Source organism: Bombina bombina, chromosome 8 (genome assembly GCF_027579735.1).
Source record: "Bombina bombina isolate aBomBom1 chromosome 8, aBomBom1.pri, whole genome shotgun sequence".
Lineage (NCBI taxonomy): Eukaryota > Metazoa > Chordata > Amphibia > Anura > Bombinatoridae > Bombina > Bombina bombina.
The window spans coordinates 132,418,176-132,434,661 of record NC_069506.1 but is presented as its reverse complement, the minus strand read 5'-3'; positions in this window follow the sequence as shown (position 1 = coordinate 132,434,661).

The following is a 16,486-nucleotide window of genomic DNA, read 5'->3' as shown; positions in this document are numbered from 1 at the left end:
CAGCCCTTAAAAGGGTCTTTTGCGGGCCATGCCCCAAAGTCATCAGCTCTTTTGCATTTTAAAAAAACATACAATACCCCCCCAACATTACAACCCACCACCCACATACCCCTAATCTAACCCAAACCCCCCTTAAAAAACCTAACACTAAGCCCCTGAAGATCTCCCTACCTTATCTTCACCACGCCGGGTATCACCGATCCGTCCAGAAGAGGGTCCGCAGTCTTCATCCTTATTAACCCCTAATCCAGCAGATTAGGGGTTAATAAGTTTAGGTAAGGTAGCAGCGACGTTGGGGGGGGGGGCTGATTAGGGGTTAATAAATATTATGTAGGTGTCGGCGAAGTTAGGGGCAGCAGATTAGGGGTACATAGGGATAATGTAGGTTGCGGCGGTGTGCGGTCGGCAGATTAGGGGTTAAAAAATTTAATTATAATTTCAATTTCAATTATAACAGTAACTGATCATAATGTGTTTCTTTTTGTACTATAAAAACATTGGCAAGAATAAAGTCATATTTCTATGAAATCAGAATTTTAGTTACTTTAAAATGTATCTTCTATTCTTATAGATAGCTATTTCATTCATACTTTTTCCTACATAAATTGTAAGTTGGGGTACAGTGAAAATGTATATAATTTTAGCCTATTTTTTTTATTTGTATTTCTTATGTTGGGTTTTACCCCATTTGGATATTTCTGTAACCTAAAATAATTTTCAAAACATGATTGCTGTTCTGAAAAAATAATGCACTCAAATTGATTTTTAAATAAAACAAGTGCAAAAGACTAAATAGCAAAAGTACAAGACACTAATTGCTTAAAGGGACATGAACCACAATCTTTTTTAGTTAAAGCATGTGATTTTAAACAACTTTCCAATTTACTTCTGTTATCAAATTTGTTTTGTTTTCTTGCTATCCTTTGTTAAAATGATACCTAGGTAGGCTCAGGAGCTGCTGACTGGTGGCTGCACATATATGGCTTAAGTTATTGGTTTACCCAATACTTTCAGATAGCTCCTAGTAGTCAATTGCTGTTTCTTCAAAAAAGGATACCATGAAATGAAGCAAATTAGACAATAGAAGCAAGGAAAGTTGTTTAAAATTGTATTCTCTTTCTGAATCATCACAGTAAAAATGTGGGTATTATGTCCCTTTAAGATCAGTGGTATATTATTGCTTAGCAGTAAAATAATTAATGATCCTTATATGTACATGTATAACATCCTGAACAGAAAAAAAAGCAGAGGAAGCAATGCATTAAAATAGAGGACTCATATAGGGCAGAAGCCTTAAGGACCTAGAAATTACACTTTCATTATTCAGATAGAGCATGCCATTTTAAACAACTTTCAAATTTACTACAATTTAAAAAATGTGCACAGTCTTTTAATATTTAAAAATTTAGAGTCAACATCTCCTACTGAGCATGTGCAAGAATAAGTGTGTATGCATTTGTGAATAGCTGATGGCTGTCACATGGTACGTGTATGCATTTGTGATTAGCTGATGGCTGTCACATGGTACAGGGGGAGTGGAAAGAGACATAACTTTTAAAATTGTCTGGAACTAAATATAATACTCATTTGAAGTTCAGAATAAGTGCTATTGCATTGTCTTGTTCACTTGCATTTGTTGATTATGCAAATCATCTTTGTTGACTGGTCCTATCTGGTGTATGGGTACATGAAGAGGTTACAACACTTTTAGTAGGGTTGGCAGGTATAAGACATTGGATAAGTAAGATATATATTCTCCTTAAAATGGTCATTTTTATTAATAAAGTATTCAAACCATTGTCAGTATATGGCAGGGTTATAACACAATATATTTAACAATTATCCTTTAAACTAAACCCAAAATATGCATATACTAAAAACCATAAAATTAATATAAATTCCTGAATTCTTTATTATTAGTTAATATCTATGAACACATTGAAAAATATTTGTAGGAACCAGCATATTAATCAATATTATACACGTTTAAAAACTGTTAAAATATGTTATGCAAAGTTTATACAAGTTTACCTTATTCACAATAGCCTTCCAAATCAAAGTTGCATTTAAAATATCACAATGAGACTAAAATATAAACTACTAAACATTCAGACTGGTACAATTTTAACAGTGCTTAGTTAAACCATAGGACAATATATATATATATATATATATATATATATATATATATATATATATATACTCTAATTGAAACACCAGCAATTATATGTATATATATATTCTATATTTTGCACAGATAAATTACTTAGCCTACAAAAGATAAACTTAACCCTATACAGGACTATGAATATAAGATAAAATACAGACTGCTCTCTTTAATCCATCAGTTGTAATTTAACTGTAGTGACTATGCATATATCTTATTTTAAATTATCACATGTAATTGCAATTTTTTTTCTTTATACTTTACCCAGATAAATAATTGATATCCAGTATTTCTCAACAGGAACAATCTCACCTCAGAATACCAAAATTGGGGATATCTGCATATGGAGAATAAAAGTAGCTGTTTGCTTAAAAATAATTGTAGCAGTTACTCCTTCAGGGTTTAGCGAAACGGTTTTCCAGTCAAAGTTAGCCAGCAGCCAGCCCCTTTCTCTCTCTATGCTAGGGGTTAAATCATCTGATCTCACCCCTCCCTTTTTTTGATCAGTACCCATCATTGGTGAGATTGGAAACGCCCAACGGAAGCTTGTCTCGGATTGGATATCTGGGATATCTTATAGGATTGACCCTGGGAAATTTCATTTTTAACAGCCAAAAGGCCTTCTGGCTGTAATTCTCGCATCACAACACTGGGGGCAGCATGACAACAATACAGCAATACATTTTAATCATTTCTAACATTTAAACATATTTCTTTAAAATGTGTAATAAATGCCATAATTTCCTTACATTAATAAGTTATATGTTCATTTGTACTGGGCTAGGTCACAATATTTCTTCTGATTATTTTAATATGAAATATAGTATGTTTTTAACATTATATCAAAGCAATTATACTGCTAATTATTCCAAAATTAATAGCATTTAAAAATCCTGATATATATATTCATACAAATACAGTATGTTTCACATTCAGTGTACTTCTTCCTGAATATATAAGTTGATGTCCATGACCAATTGTTGTCTGCAACACAAATAAATAATTGTTAGAAATGTTAAACATTCATATATCTATTTGCAATGTTTATCAATCTCAGCAAATATTTATCTAATATGAACGCTATCTGTCACTGCTTCTTAGGTCCACAAATATCTATATTCATATGCTTAAAGACACAGAGGCTAAGACATTTTATGCTTTTTGTCTGAAGTATGTTTTACTGGAATCTAAGTGCAAGTTATTTTAAACAGTGAAATTTGAAATTATAATGCAAGCCATGTGTTTTTGCCGTGTGTTACCTTCCCCCAGCCATATGTCTGCATTACGTATATTCAAGTGTCAGAGATTCAGTGAGCATTGTGTTGTTATCACATGTGTCTGTTAGCATTGTTTCTTTTCAAGTCACAAAGATTTGGGTGAGAGATTTCAGAGGACTTTTGAGCAATATATTTGAGCAATATACAGGTTTCCTGTAACTTAAGTACTATGCTTATCTTTGTTTGGAAAGATAATTTAGTTGTAAAAGAAATCCAGCTATTTCTATGATATTGTGTCCATATGTATCCCTGCATGGGCTTATCTATCTTAATCTGGTTCTCCTATGTCTTGTTTATCAGGAAGGGGAATCATTACGCTTGATCCAAGATTTATAACACACACAGTAAACATGGTAATTTTGAAGCAATTTGCCTTTCCTTTTGAAATAGCTCAAATGTTATCAGGAATATATAGCTATATAGATTGACCCTCTCTCTGATCACCAAATGTTTTAGGGCCATATGAAAAGTTCAATCACCATCTGATGGGGCCTTTAGCTTCACACCCCAGCAAGAAAGTGTTCCTTTTTAAATGATCTCTCCAAAGAAAACCCTGAAAGCAATTTATTTTTAAGTGACTTTGTGACCCATCCTGTGCCATTTGCAGTTTTTAGAAACTAAATTAATTATTTGATGTACACAGCCACAGATCTATTGAATAATAATAAGTATACCTGTGTATATCATCTAATAATCTTTCAAATACCTTGACATAAATCCCCCTTCAAAATTTAAATAGATGTAGGACACATGTATTTAAATTGGCTTAGAGTCAATGGTATTTGGTGAGGGTGTTGACCATACACATCATAGACAGTCTTCTATGTAGAGAGTCCGTCATTTTTGAGCCCTTATCCTCATCAGTTAGGCATCTCTAAACTACAGTATGTCTTTAGTGCATTTGGGGATATGACACTTCATTCTCCCTCTATGACTTGTAGTTGGGACCTAGGATGACATGCTCGCAATTGATTGATATGGACCCATTTATCTATGAAACTTTCATTTTTGGGGATCCTTATTTTATAGGCCACTGGAGTTATTTTGTCAGTAATGACAAAAGGACCTTTCCATGAGGGCAGAGATTTCTTCTCCCTAACCTGATCTCTTCCAAAGTTATAAAGATAAACTTTATCATTTATTTCATATTCCTTTTTGGACATTTTGAGATCATAATAGGTTTTAGTGGCAGTTGCAGCTTTCTCTAAATTCCTTTGAGCAAATGCAAAGGCATATTGCAGGTGCTTTCTTAGGTTCTCCACATATTGATGTGTATTGGCAGCGTTTATCAAGTTTTGGTCTGACGTACGGTACAGTAAATGTTGAGGTAGAACCATTCTTCTACCAGTCATCAGTTCAAAAGATGACATCTTGGTAGGTAGCACTACCTGGAGTTGCTCTTAATGCCATTAAGACTAGAGGTAGTTTTATATCCCAGTCTTTACCCATTTCACTCACAAAGTTTTTGAGGATTTTCACAATGGACTGGTTATAACGCTCTACACCACCACTTGAGGCAGCTCTATAAGCAATATGGAGCTTTCTTTAACCCCTAGTATTTTCCACATTTTGGTCATCACTTCGCTAGTGAAATGGGTTCCCCGATCTGATTCGATTCTTTGGGGCAAACCAAATCTGGAGAATACGTGGTTGATGAGCAATGCTGCACGTTTCAGCACTATTGTTAGGTGCACTGATGCACTCTACGCATTTAGTGAACAGGCATGTCACGGTTAACATGTATTTGTTACCTCTTGATGACCTTGTTACTGGACCAATAAAATCAATTTGTATATCTGACCATGGCATTACCATCCCGCTTTTCTGCAATGGCACTCTATGTGTTGGTGCAGTGGGTTGGAACTGTGGACAGATTAAACACCCTTGACAGTAGGTTTGAACATCTTTCAACATGTGTGGCCAAAAGGCATAATCACGCAATATTTCATATGTGAGTTTGGCACCATGATGACCAGATGTGGGAGCATCATGGGCATGTTGAAGCATTAGACCTCTGAACTTGGTGGGTACTACCCATTGCTGGATGCCAGTTTTTGAGGTTCTAATTAACAAACCATCCTGTAACTTGAATTGTGTTCTGGATTTCATTAAGATTCTAAGATCTTCTTTGCCATTACAGTCATCTTTTGAGATGGGGTTGCTTTCAGGATCTTCTATGTGTTTATAGAAGATGCCTACAATGGGGTCTTCTTTTTGACTAGTGATCAGGTCCTCACTAGTGATGTCCCAAACTGTTCACCCGCGAACGGTTCACGGCGAACTTAGGTTGTTTGCGTTCGCAGCTGCTGGCGAACACATGCGATGTTCGATCCGCCCCCTATGTTTCATCATTGAGGAAACTTTGACCCTGTATGTCACAGCCTTCTGACACATTAGAGCCAATCAGCATCACACACTCCCTCACAGACCCTCCCCTCTTCTTGGCAGCAGCCATTTTAGACTCATAACGACCTTGCTTTGTTAGTGAGAGGACGTTTTGTTTTGCTGCTGCTGACATTATAGGGAAATAGATAGCTAGGCTAGTGTATTTAGTGTCCACTACAGTCCTGAAGGACTAATCTCATCTCTGCTGCAAGGACAGCACCCCAAAAAGCCCTTTTTAGGGCTATAATTCGAGCCTTTTTTTTTTCCGTATTTTTATTAGCATTTGCCTGGCTTTCAGCCTGTGTGTAAGGCTCACAGCATATGCTGTGATTACTGCCACCACTGATATCTGCCTAACAACATTAGTTTAAATTTAACCAACAAAAATTTGAAATTATTTTGCTAGTGTAATTTATTTTCATTTTCTATCAGGCCTGTGTCACACAGTATATACTCTGTTTCATTGCTCTGTGCCAGCCACCAGTGGTCATATACGCTTATAACATTATTTTAAATTTTAAAAAAAACTTTTAAATCATTTTGCTAGTGTAATCTAATTTCATTTTCTATCAGGCCTGTGTCTGTCAGGCTCACACAGCATATACTTCAGTTTTTTTCAGTCTTTTGGTTAATTGCTCTGTGCCAGGCAGCCACCACTCATATCTGCTTCACCTTATTTTAAATTTAAAAAAAAACTTTTACATTTTTTTGTTAGTGTAATCTTATATCATTTTCTATCAGGCCTGTATGTTTTGCTGACTTACAGAGCATACTGTGTTTAATTGCTGCCCTCCCTAGTCTATGAGCCACGACTCATATGTGTTTAACCTTTTTTTTAAAGTGTATCAGACTTACAGAGCCTGCTGTTTTTAATTGCTGCCCTTCCAAGGCTATCATCCACGACTCATATGTGCTTAACCTTTTTCTTTAAATTCCCAAAAAAAATCTTGAAATCATTATGCTAGTGTAATCTAATTTTATTTTCTATCAGGCCTGTGTCTAACTGTCTATCTGACTTACAGAGCATACTGTTGTTAATTGCTGCCCTACGTAGCAGCCAGCCAGTGCCACCACTCATATGTGCACTGCTTAACATTATTTTAATATTAAAATATAAACTTTTAAATTATTTTGCTAGTGTAATCTAACTTAATTTTCTATCAGGCCTGTGTTTTTCTCACTTACACAGCATACTGTGTTAAATTGCTGCCCTACCTACCAGCCACGACTCATATCTGCCAGCCTGTGTGCCAGGCCCAACTAGCCAATTAGTGCCACCAATCATAGTTGTTGTAACAGTATTGAAAACATTGTAAATCATCACTTTTTTACTGTGAATCTGCAGTCTAGTAGTGCCATTGAATTGCAGTTCCCTCCTGCCTGCCAGCCTGTGTGCCAGGCCCAACTAGCCAATTAGTGCCACCAATCATATTTCTTGTAACAGTATAGAATTTTTTTTAAATCATAAGTTTTTTTACTGCAAATCTTCAGTCTCCTAGTGCCATTGAATTGCAGTTTCCTCCTGCTTGCCAGCCTGTGTGCCAGGCCCAACTAGCCAATTAGTGCCACCAATCATAGTTGTTTTAACAGTATAGAAAAAATTGTAAATCATCACTTTTTTGACTGTGAATCTGCAGTCTAGTAGTGCCATTGAAGTGCAGTTCCCTCCTGCCTGCCAGCCTGTGTGCCAGGCCCAACTAGCCAATTAGTGCCACCAATCATAGTTGTTTTAACAGTATTGAAAAAATTGTAAATCATCACATTTTTGACTGTGAATCTGCAGTCTAGTAGTGCCATTGAATTGCAGTTCCCTCCTGCCTGCCAGCCTGTGTGCCAGGCCCAACTAGCCAATTAGTGCCACCAATCATAGTTGTTATAACAGTATAGAAAAAATTGTAAATCATCACTTTTTTTACCGTGAATCTGCAGTCTAGTTGTGCCATTGAATTGCAGTTCCCTCCTGCCTGCCAGCCTGTGTGCCAGGCCGACTTGCCAACTAGTTACACCAATCCTAGTTGTTGTAACAGTATTGTTAATCTTTAAAATTACAAATTGTTTGATTGTGAATCATCAGTTTGCTCGTGCCATTGAATTGCACTTTCCTCCTGCCTGCCAGCCTGTGTGCCAGGCCCGACTAGCCAATTAGTGCCACCAATCATATTTCTTTTAACAGTATTGAAAAAATTGTAAATCATCACTTTTTTGACTGTGAATCTGCAGTCTAGTAGTGCCATTGAAATGCAGTTCCCTCCTGCCTGCCAGCCTGTGTGCCAGGCCCAACTAGCCAATTAGTGCCACCAATCATAGTTGTTTTAAAAGTATTGAAAAAATTGTAAATCATCACTTTTTTGACTGTGAATCTGCAGTCTAGTAGTGCCATTGAATTGCAGTTCCCTCCTGCCTGCCAGCCTGTGTGCCAGGCCCAACTAGCCAATTAGTGCCACCAATCATAGTTGTTATAACAGTATAAAAATTTTTGTAAATCATCACTTTTTTGACTGTGAATCTGCAGTCTAGTAGTGCCATTGAATTGCAGTTCCCTCCTGCCTGCCAGCCTGTGTGCCAGGCCGACTTGCCAACTAGTTACACCAATCCTAGTTGTTGTAACAGTATTGTTAATCTTTAAATTTACAAATTGTTCGATTGTGAATCATCAGTTTGCTCGTGCCATTGAATTGCACTTTGCTCCTGCCTGCCAGCCTGTGTGCCAGGCCCAACTAGCCAATTAGTGCCACCAATCATATTTCTTGTAACAGTATAGAAAAAATTTAAAATCATAAGTTTTTTGACTGCAAATCTTCAGTCTCCTATTGCCATTGAATTGCAGTTTCCTCCTGCCTGCCAGCCTGTGTGCCAGGCCCAACTAGCCAATTAGTGCCACCAATCATAGTTGTTGTAACAGTATTGTTAATATTTAAAATTAAACATTGTTCGATTGTGAATCATCAGTTTGCTTGTGCCATTGAATTGCACTTTCCTCCTGCCTGCCAGCCTGTGTGCCAGGCCCAACTAGCCAATTAGTGCCACCAATCATATTTCTTGTAACAGTATAGAAATGTTTTTAAATCATCACTTTTTTGACTGTGAATCTGCAGTCTAGTAGTGCCATTAAATTGCAGTTCCCTCCTGCCTGCCAGCCTGTGTGCCAGGCCCAACTAGCCAATTAGTGCCACCAATCATAGTTGTTATAACAGTATAGAAAAAATTGTAAATCATCACTTTTTTGACTGTGAATCTGCAGTCTAGTAGTGCCATTGAATTGCAGTTCCCTCCTGCCTGCTAGCCTGTGTGCCAGGCCGACTTGCCAACTAGTTACACCAATCATAGTTGTTGTTACAGTATTGTTAATCTTTAAAATTACAAATTGTTCGCTTGTGAATCATCAGTTTGCTCGTGCCATTGAATTGCACTTTCCTCCTGCCTGCCAGCCTGTGTGCCAGGCCCAACTAGCCAATTAGTGCCACCAATCATATTTCTTGTAACAGTATTGATTTTTTTTAAAATCATAACTGTTTTGACTGTGAATCTTCAGTCTCCTAGTGCCATTGAATTGCAGTTGCCTGCCTGCCAGCGTGTGTGCCAGGCCCACTTGCCGTTTCCAACTAGTGCCACCAATCAATTTTGTTCTAATAGTATTGTCAAATTTTTTTCAAAATAAATTTTTGGACTAAGAAGCATGACTCAGCTAGTTTAATCTAATTGTAGTTGCCTTTCTCCCAGCGTGTGTGCCAGACAGGCCCATTTGCCAACTATTGCCAACAATCATATTTGTTGTCACAGTACTTCTAATATTTAAAAAATTTACAATCTGTGACTTTTAAACATCTGTCTTTTTTTTGTTGTCAGTCTCACAGCGTATACTGTGCCCACTTGCCCAGTGCCACCACTCATAATTTATGTAATAGTATTGTCAGTGTCCATTTTTAAAAAAATGACAGGCAGAGGCAGGCCACCCCGCAGGTTCTGTGGTCGTGGTCGTGATGCTGTGATTCCTTTAGACCCTACAAATATGCACATTGTTCAGACGCCGGGTGCCAGGGGGGGACGCGAAAAGTTCTGAGGAGGACCTAGTTGAATGGCTAACACAGGACACCCAATCTTCTACAGCTTCCGCTCCTAGTCCTCCTAACCTTGACGCACCATCTACGTCCAGCTGTGCTTTGGGCAGGTCTCAAGTGACCAGTGCCACTCGCCCACCTGTCGCCACCACCAACACTAGCACCACAGCCGCTTCACTTGATCTGTCACAGGAGTTATTTACACATCAGTTGGAAGAAATGAGTGATATATGAGTATAGAAAAAAATTAAAATCATAAGTTTTTTGACTGCAAATCTTCAGTCTCCTATTGCCATTGAATTGCAGTTTCCTCCTGCCTGCCAGCCTGTATGCCAGGCCCAACTAGCCAATTAGTGCCACCAATCATAGTTGTTGTAACAGTATTGTTAATATTTAAAATTAAACATTGTTCGATTGTGAATCATCAGTTTGCTTGTGCCATTGAATTGCACTTTCCTCCTGCCTGCCAGCCTGTGTGCCAGGCCCAACTAGCCAATTAGTGCCACCAATCATATTTCTTGTAACAGTATAGAATTTTTTTTAAATCATCACTTTTTTGACTGTGAATCTGCAGTCTAGTAGTGCCATTGAATTGCAGTTCCCTCCTGCCTGCCAGCCTGTGTGCCAGGCCCAACTAGCCAATTAGTGCCACCAATCATAGTTGTTATAACAGTATAGAAAAAATTGTAAATCATCACTTTTTTGACTGTGAATCTGCAGTCTAGTAGTGCCATTGAATTGCAGTTCCCTCCTGCCTGCTAGCCTGTGTGCCAGGCCGACTTGCCAACTAGTTACACCAATCATAGTTGTTGTTACAGTATTGTTAATCTTTAAAATTACAAATTGTTCGCTTGTGAATCATCAGTTTGCTCGTGCCATTGAATTGCACTTTCCTCCTGCCTGCCAGCCTGTGTGCCAGGCCCAACTAGCCAATTAGTGCCACCAATCATATTTCTTGTAACAGTATAGAAAAAATTTAAAATCATAAGTTTTTTTACTGCAAATCTTCATTCTCCTAGTGCCATTAAATTGCAGTTTCCTCCTGCCTGCCAGCCTGTGTTCCAGGCCCAACTAGCCAATTAGTGCCACCAATCTTAGTTGTTATAACAGTATTGAAAAAATTGTAAATCATCAGTTTTTTGACTGTGAATCTGTAGTCTAGTAGTGCCATTGAATTGCAGTTCCCTCCTGCCTGCCAGCCTGTGTGCCAGGCCGACTTGCCAACTAGTTACACCAATCATATTTGTTGTCACAGTATTGTTAATATTTAAAATTAAAAATTGTTTGATTGTTATTCTGAATCATCAGTTTGCTCGTGCTATTGAATTGCACTTTCCTCCTGCCTGCCAGCCTGTGTGCCAGGCCCAACTAGCCAATTAGTGCCACCAATCATATTTCTTGTAACAGTATAGAAAAAATTTAAAATCATAAGTTTTTTTACTGCAAATCTTCATTCTCCTAGTGCCATTAAATTGCAGTTTCCTCCTGCCTGCCAGCCTGTGTTCCAGGCCCAACTAGCCAATTAGTGCCACCAATCTTAGTTGTTATAACAGTATTGAAAAAATTGTAAATCATCAGTTTTTTGACTGTGAATCTGTAGTCTAGTAGTGCCATTGAATTGCAGTTCCCTCCTGCCTGCCAGCCTGTGTGCCAGGCCGACTTGCCAACTAGTTACACCAATCATATTTGTTGTCACAGTATTGTTAATATTTAAAATTAAAAATTGTTTGATTGTTATTCTGAATCATCAGTTTGCTCGTGCTATTGAATTGCACTTTCCTCCTGCCTGCCAGCCTGTGTGCCAGGCCCAACTAGCCAATTAGTGCCACCAATCATATTTCTTTTAACATTATTGAAAAAATTGTAAATCATCACTGTTTTGACTGTGAATCTGCAGTCTACTAGTGCCCTTGAATTGAATTTTCCTCCTGCCTGCCAGCCTGTGTGCCAGGCCGACTTGCCAACTAGTTACACCAATCATATTTGTTGTCACAGTATTGTTAATATTTAAAATTAAAAATTGTTTGATTGTTATTCTGAATCATCAGTTTGTTCGTGCCATTGAATTGCACTTTCCTCCTGCCTGCCAGCCTGTGTGCCAGGCCCAACTAGCCAATTAGTGCCACCCATCATATTTCTTTTAACAGTATTGAAAAAATTGTAAATCATCACTGTTTTGACTGTGAATCTGCAGTCTACTAGTGCCCTTGAATTGCATTTTCCTCCTGCCTGCCAGCCTGTGTGCCAGGCCGACTTGCCAACTAGTTACACCAATCATATTTGTTGTCACAGTATTGTTAATATTTAAAATTAAAAATTGTTTGATTGTTATTCTGAATCATCAGTTTGCTCGTGCCATTGAATTGCACTTTCCTCCTGCCTGCCAGCCTGTGTGCCAGGATCAACTAGCCAATTAGTGCCACCCATCATATTTCTTTTAACAGTATTGAAAAAATTGTAAATCATCACTGTTTTGACTGTGAATCTGCAGTCTACTAGTGCCCTTGAATTGCATTTTCCTCCTGCCTGCCAGCCTGTGTGCCAGGCCGACTTGCCAACTAGTTACACCAATCATATTTGTTGTCACAGTATTGTTAATATTTAAAATTAAAAATTGTTTGATTGTTATTCTGAATCATCAGTTTGCTCGTGCCATTGAATTGCACTTTCCTCCTGCCTGCCAGCCTGTGTGCCAGGATCAACTAGCCAATTAGTGCCACCAATCATAATTCTTGTAACAGTCTTGAAAAAATTGTAAATCATCACTGTTTTGACTGTGAATCTGCAGTCTACTAGTGCCCTTGAATTGCATTTTCCTCCTGCCTGCCAACCTGTGTGCCAGGCCGACTTGCCAACTAGTTACACCAATCATATTTGTTGTCACAGTATTGTTAATATTTAAAATTAAAAATTGTTCGATTGTGATTTTGAATCATCAGTTTGCTCGTGCCATTGAATTGCACTTTCCTCCTGCCTGCCAGCTTGTGTGCCAGGCCCAACTAGCCAATTAGTGCCACCAATCATATTTCTAGTAACAGTATTTAAAAAATTGTAAATCATCACTGTTTTGACTGTGAATCTGCAGTCTACTAGTGTCATTGAATTGCAGTTTCCTCCTGCCTGCCAGCCTGTGTGCCAGGCCCAACTAGCCAATTAGTGCCACCAATCATATTTCTTGTAACAGTATTGAAAAAATTGTAAATCATCACTTTTTTGACTGTGAATCTGCAGTCTAGTAGTGCCATTGAATTGCAGTTCCCTCATCCCTGGCAGCCTGTGTGCCAGGCTGAATTGCCAACTAGTTACACCAATCATATTTGTTGTCACAGTATTGTTAATATTTAAAATTAAAAATTGTTAGATTGTGATTCTGAATCATCAGTTTGCTCGTGCCATTGAATTGCAGTTCCCTCCTGCTTGCCAGCCTGTGTGCCAGGCCCAACTAGCCAATTAGTGCCACCAATCATATTTCTTGTAACAGTATAGAAAAAATTGTAAATCATCACTTTTTGGACTGTGAATCTGCAGTCTACTAGTGCCCTTGAATTGCATTTTCCTCCTGCCTGCCAGCCTGTGTGCCAGGCCCAACTAGCCAATTAGTGCCACCAATCATATTTCTTGTAACAGTATTGATTTTTTTTAAAATCATAACTGTTTTGACTGTGAATCTTCAGTCTCCTAGTGCCATTGAATTGCAGTTGCCTGCCTGCCAGCGTGTGTGCCAGGCCCACTTGCCGTTTCCAACTAGTGCCACCAATCAATTTTGTTCTAATAGTATTGTCAAATTTTTTTCAAAATAAATTTTTGGACTAAGAAGCATGACTCAGCTAGTTTAATCTAATTGTAGTTGCCTTTCTCCCAGCGTGTGTGCCAGACAGGCCCATTTGCCAACTATTGCCAACAATCATATTTGTTGTCACAGTACTTCTAATATTTAAAAAATTTACAATCTGTGACTTTTAAACATCTGTATACTGTGCCCACTTGCCCAGTGCCACCACTCATAATTTATGTAATAGTATTGTCAGTGTCCATTTTTAAAAAAATTACAGGCAGAGGCAGGCCACCCCGCAGGTTCTGTGGTCGTGGTCGTGATGCTGTGATTCCTTTAGACCCTACAAATATGCACATTGTTCAGACGCCGGGTGCCAGGGGGGGACGCGAAAAGTTCTGAGGAGGACCTAGTTGAATGGCTAACACAGGACACCCAATCTTCTACAGCTTCCGCTCCTAGTCCTCCTAACCTTGACGCACCATCTACGTCCAGCTGTGCTTTGGGCAGGTCTCAAGTGACCAGTGCCACTCGCCCACCTGTCGCCACCACCAACACTAGCACCACAGCCGCTTCACTTGATCTGTCACAGGAGTTATTTACACATCAGTTGGAAGAAATGAGTGATGCGCAACCATCATTGACAGAGGATGTAGATAACAGATATGTCTCAGTCAGGCAGCATTACAGACATGGAGGTACGGTGTGATGATGATGATGTTGTACCCGCTGCTGCTTCCTTTCTTGATGTGTCAGATACAAGTGAAGCGGTTGATGATGATGTGTCGGTGGATGTCACATGGGTGCCTGCTAGAAGAGAAGAAGAAGAGGGGGAAAGTTCAGATGGGGAGACAGAGAGGAGGAGGAGGAGACGAGTTGGAAGCAGGGGGAGGTCGTTGCAAGGAGATAGTGGCACAGTCAGACAGCATGTATCGGCACCTGGGGTCAGCCAGACAGCACGCCAACGCCCATCAACGCATGCTGTTGCCACCACCAGAATGCCGTCATCGCAGAGCTCAGCAGTGTGGCATTTTTTTTGTGTGTCTGCCTCTGACAACAGCGATGCCATTTGCAACCTGTGCCAAAAGAAACTGAGTCGTGGGAAGTCCAACAGCCACCTAGGTACAACTGCTTTGCGAAGGCACATGGTCTCCCATCACAAACACCGATGGGAAGAACACATGAGTAGAAGCAGCACACAAACTGAAAGCCGCCCTCCTCCTCCTGCTCCAGCATCTTCAGCCACGTCAACCACTGCTGTCCTCCTTGCCCCCTCTCAACCATCCTCCACTGAGTCTCTCTTACGTAGCAGTTCCTGGTCATCTGCCCACAGTCAGCTGTCTGTCAAGGACATGTTTGAGCGTAAGAAGCCAATTTCTCAAAGTCACCCCCTTGCCTGGCGTCTGACAGCTGGCTTGTCTGAACTCTTAGCCCGCCAGCTTTTACCATACAAGCTGGTGGAGTCTGATGCTTTCAAAAAATTTGTATCTATTAGGACACCACAGTGGAAGGTACCTGGCAGAAATTTCTTTTCAAAAAAGGCAATCCCAAACCTGTACTCTGTTGTTCGAAAGGAAGTTATGGCATGTCTGGTACACAGTGTTGGGGCAAGGGTCCATATGACCACGGATAGCTGGTCTGCAAAGCATGGTCAGGGCAGGTATATCACCTACACTGCGCATTGGGTAAACCTGCTGACATCTGACAAGCATGGAATGCGTGGCTCTGCAGAAGAGTTGGTGACACCGCCATGACTTGCAGGCAGGCCTGCTGCTACCTCCTCTACTCCTCCTACTCCATCCTCTTCCATAACCTCTTCCATAACCTCTTCCTCGGCTGAGTCCTCTTCTCCTTCTGCGTCTTGCTCCACATCTATGGCACCCCCCCAGCTCCCCAGGTACTATGCTACATCCCGGGTAGGGCAGTGTCACGCCGTCTTGGAGTTGACTTGCCTGAAAGCGGAGATTCACACCGCACCAGCACTCCTGACCGCCCTGAACGCACAGGTGGATCAGTGGCTGACTCTGCACCAACTGGAGATTGGCAAGGTTGTTTCTGACAATGGAAGTAATTTGGTGGCGGCATTGAAATTGGGCAAGTTGACACATGTGCCGTGCATGGCACATGTGTGTAATCTGATTGTACAATGATTTGTCCATAAGTACCCAGGCTTACAGGACGTCCTGAAGCAGGCCAGGAAGGTTTGTGGCCATGGCGCACTTGTCCGATATCCAGCATCGAAACAACCTGCCAGTGAGGCGCTTGATTTGCGACAGCCCGACACGGTGGAATTCAACACTCCTAATGTTTGACCACCTGCTCCAACAAGAAAAAGCTGTTAATGAGTATTTGTATGACCGGGGTGCTAGGACAGCCTCTGGGGAGCTGGGATTTTTTTTGCCAAATTACTGGACGCTCATGCGCAATGCCTGTAGGCTCATGCGTCCTTTTGAGGAGGTGACAAACCTTGTCAGTTGCACCGAAGGCACCATCAGCGACATCATACCATTTGTTTTCTTCCTGGAGCGTGCCCTGCGAAGAGTGCTGGATCAGGCCGTAGATGAGCGTGAAGAGGAAGAAGAAGAGTTGTGGTGTCCATCACCCCCACAAACAGCCTTATCAGCATCGCTTGCTGGACCTGCGGCAACGCAGGAAGAGGATTGTGAGGAAGAGGAGTCAGAGGAGGAATGTGGCTTTGAGGAGGAGGAGGAGGAAGACTGAGCACAACAGGCATCCCAGGGTGCTCGTTGTTGTCACCTCTCTGGTACCCGTGGTGTTGTACGTGGCTGGGGGGAAGAAGATACCCTCAGTGAGATCAGTGAGGACG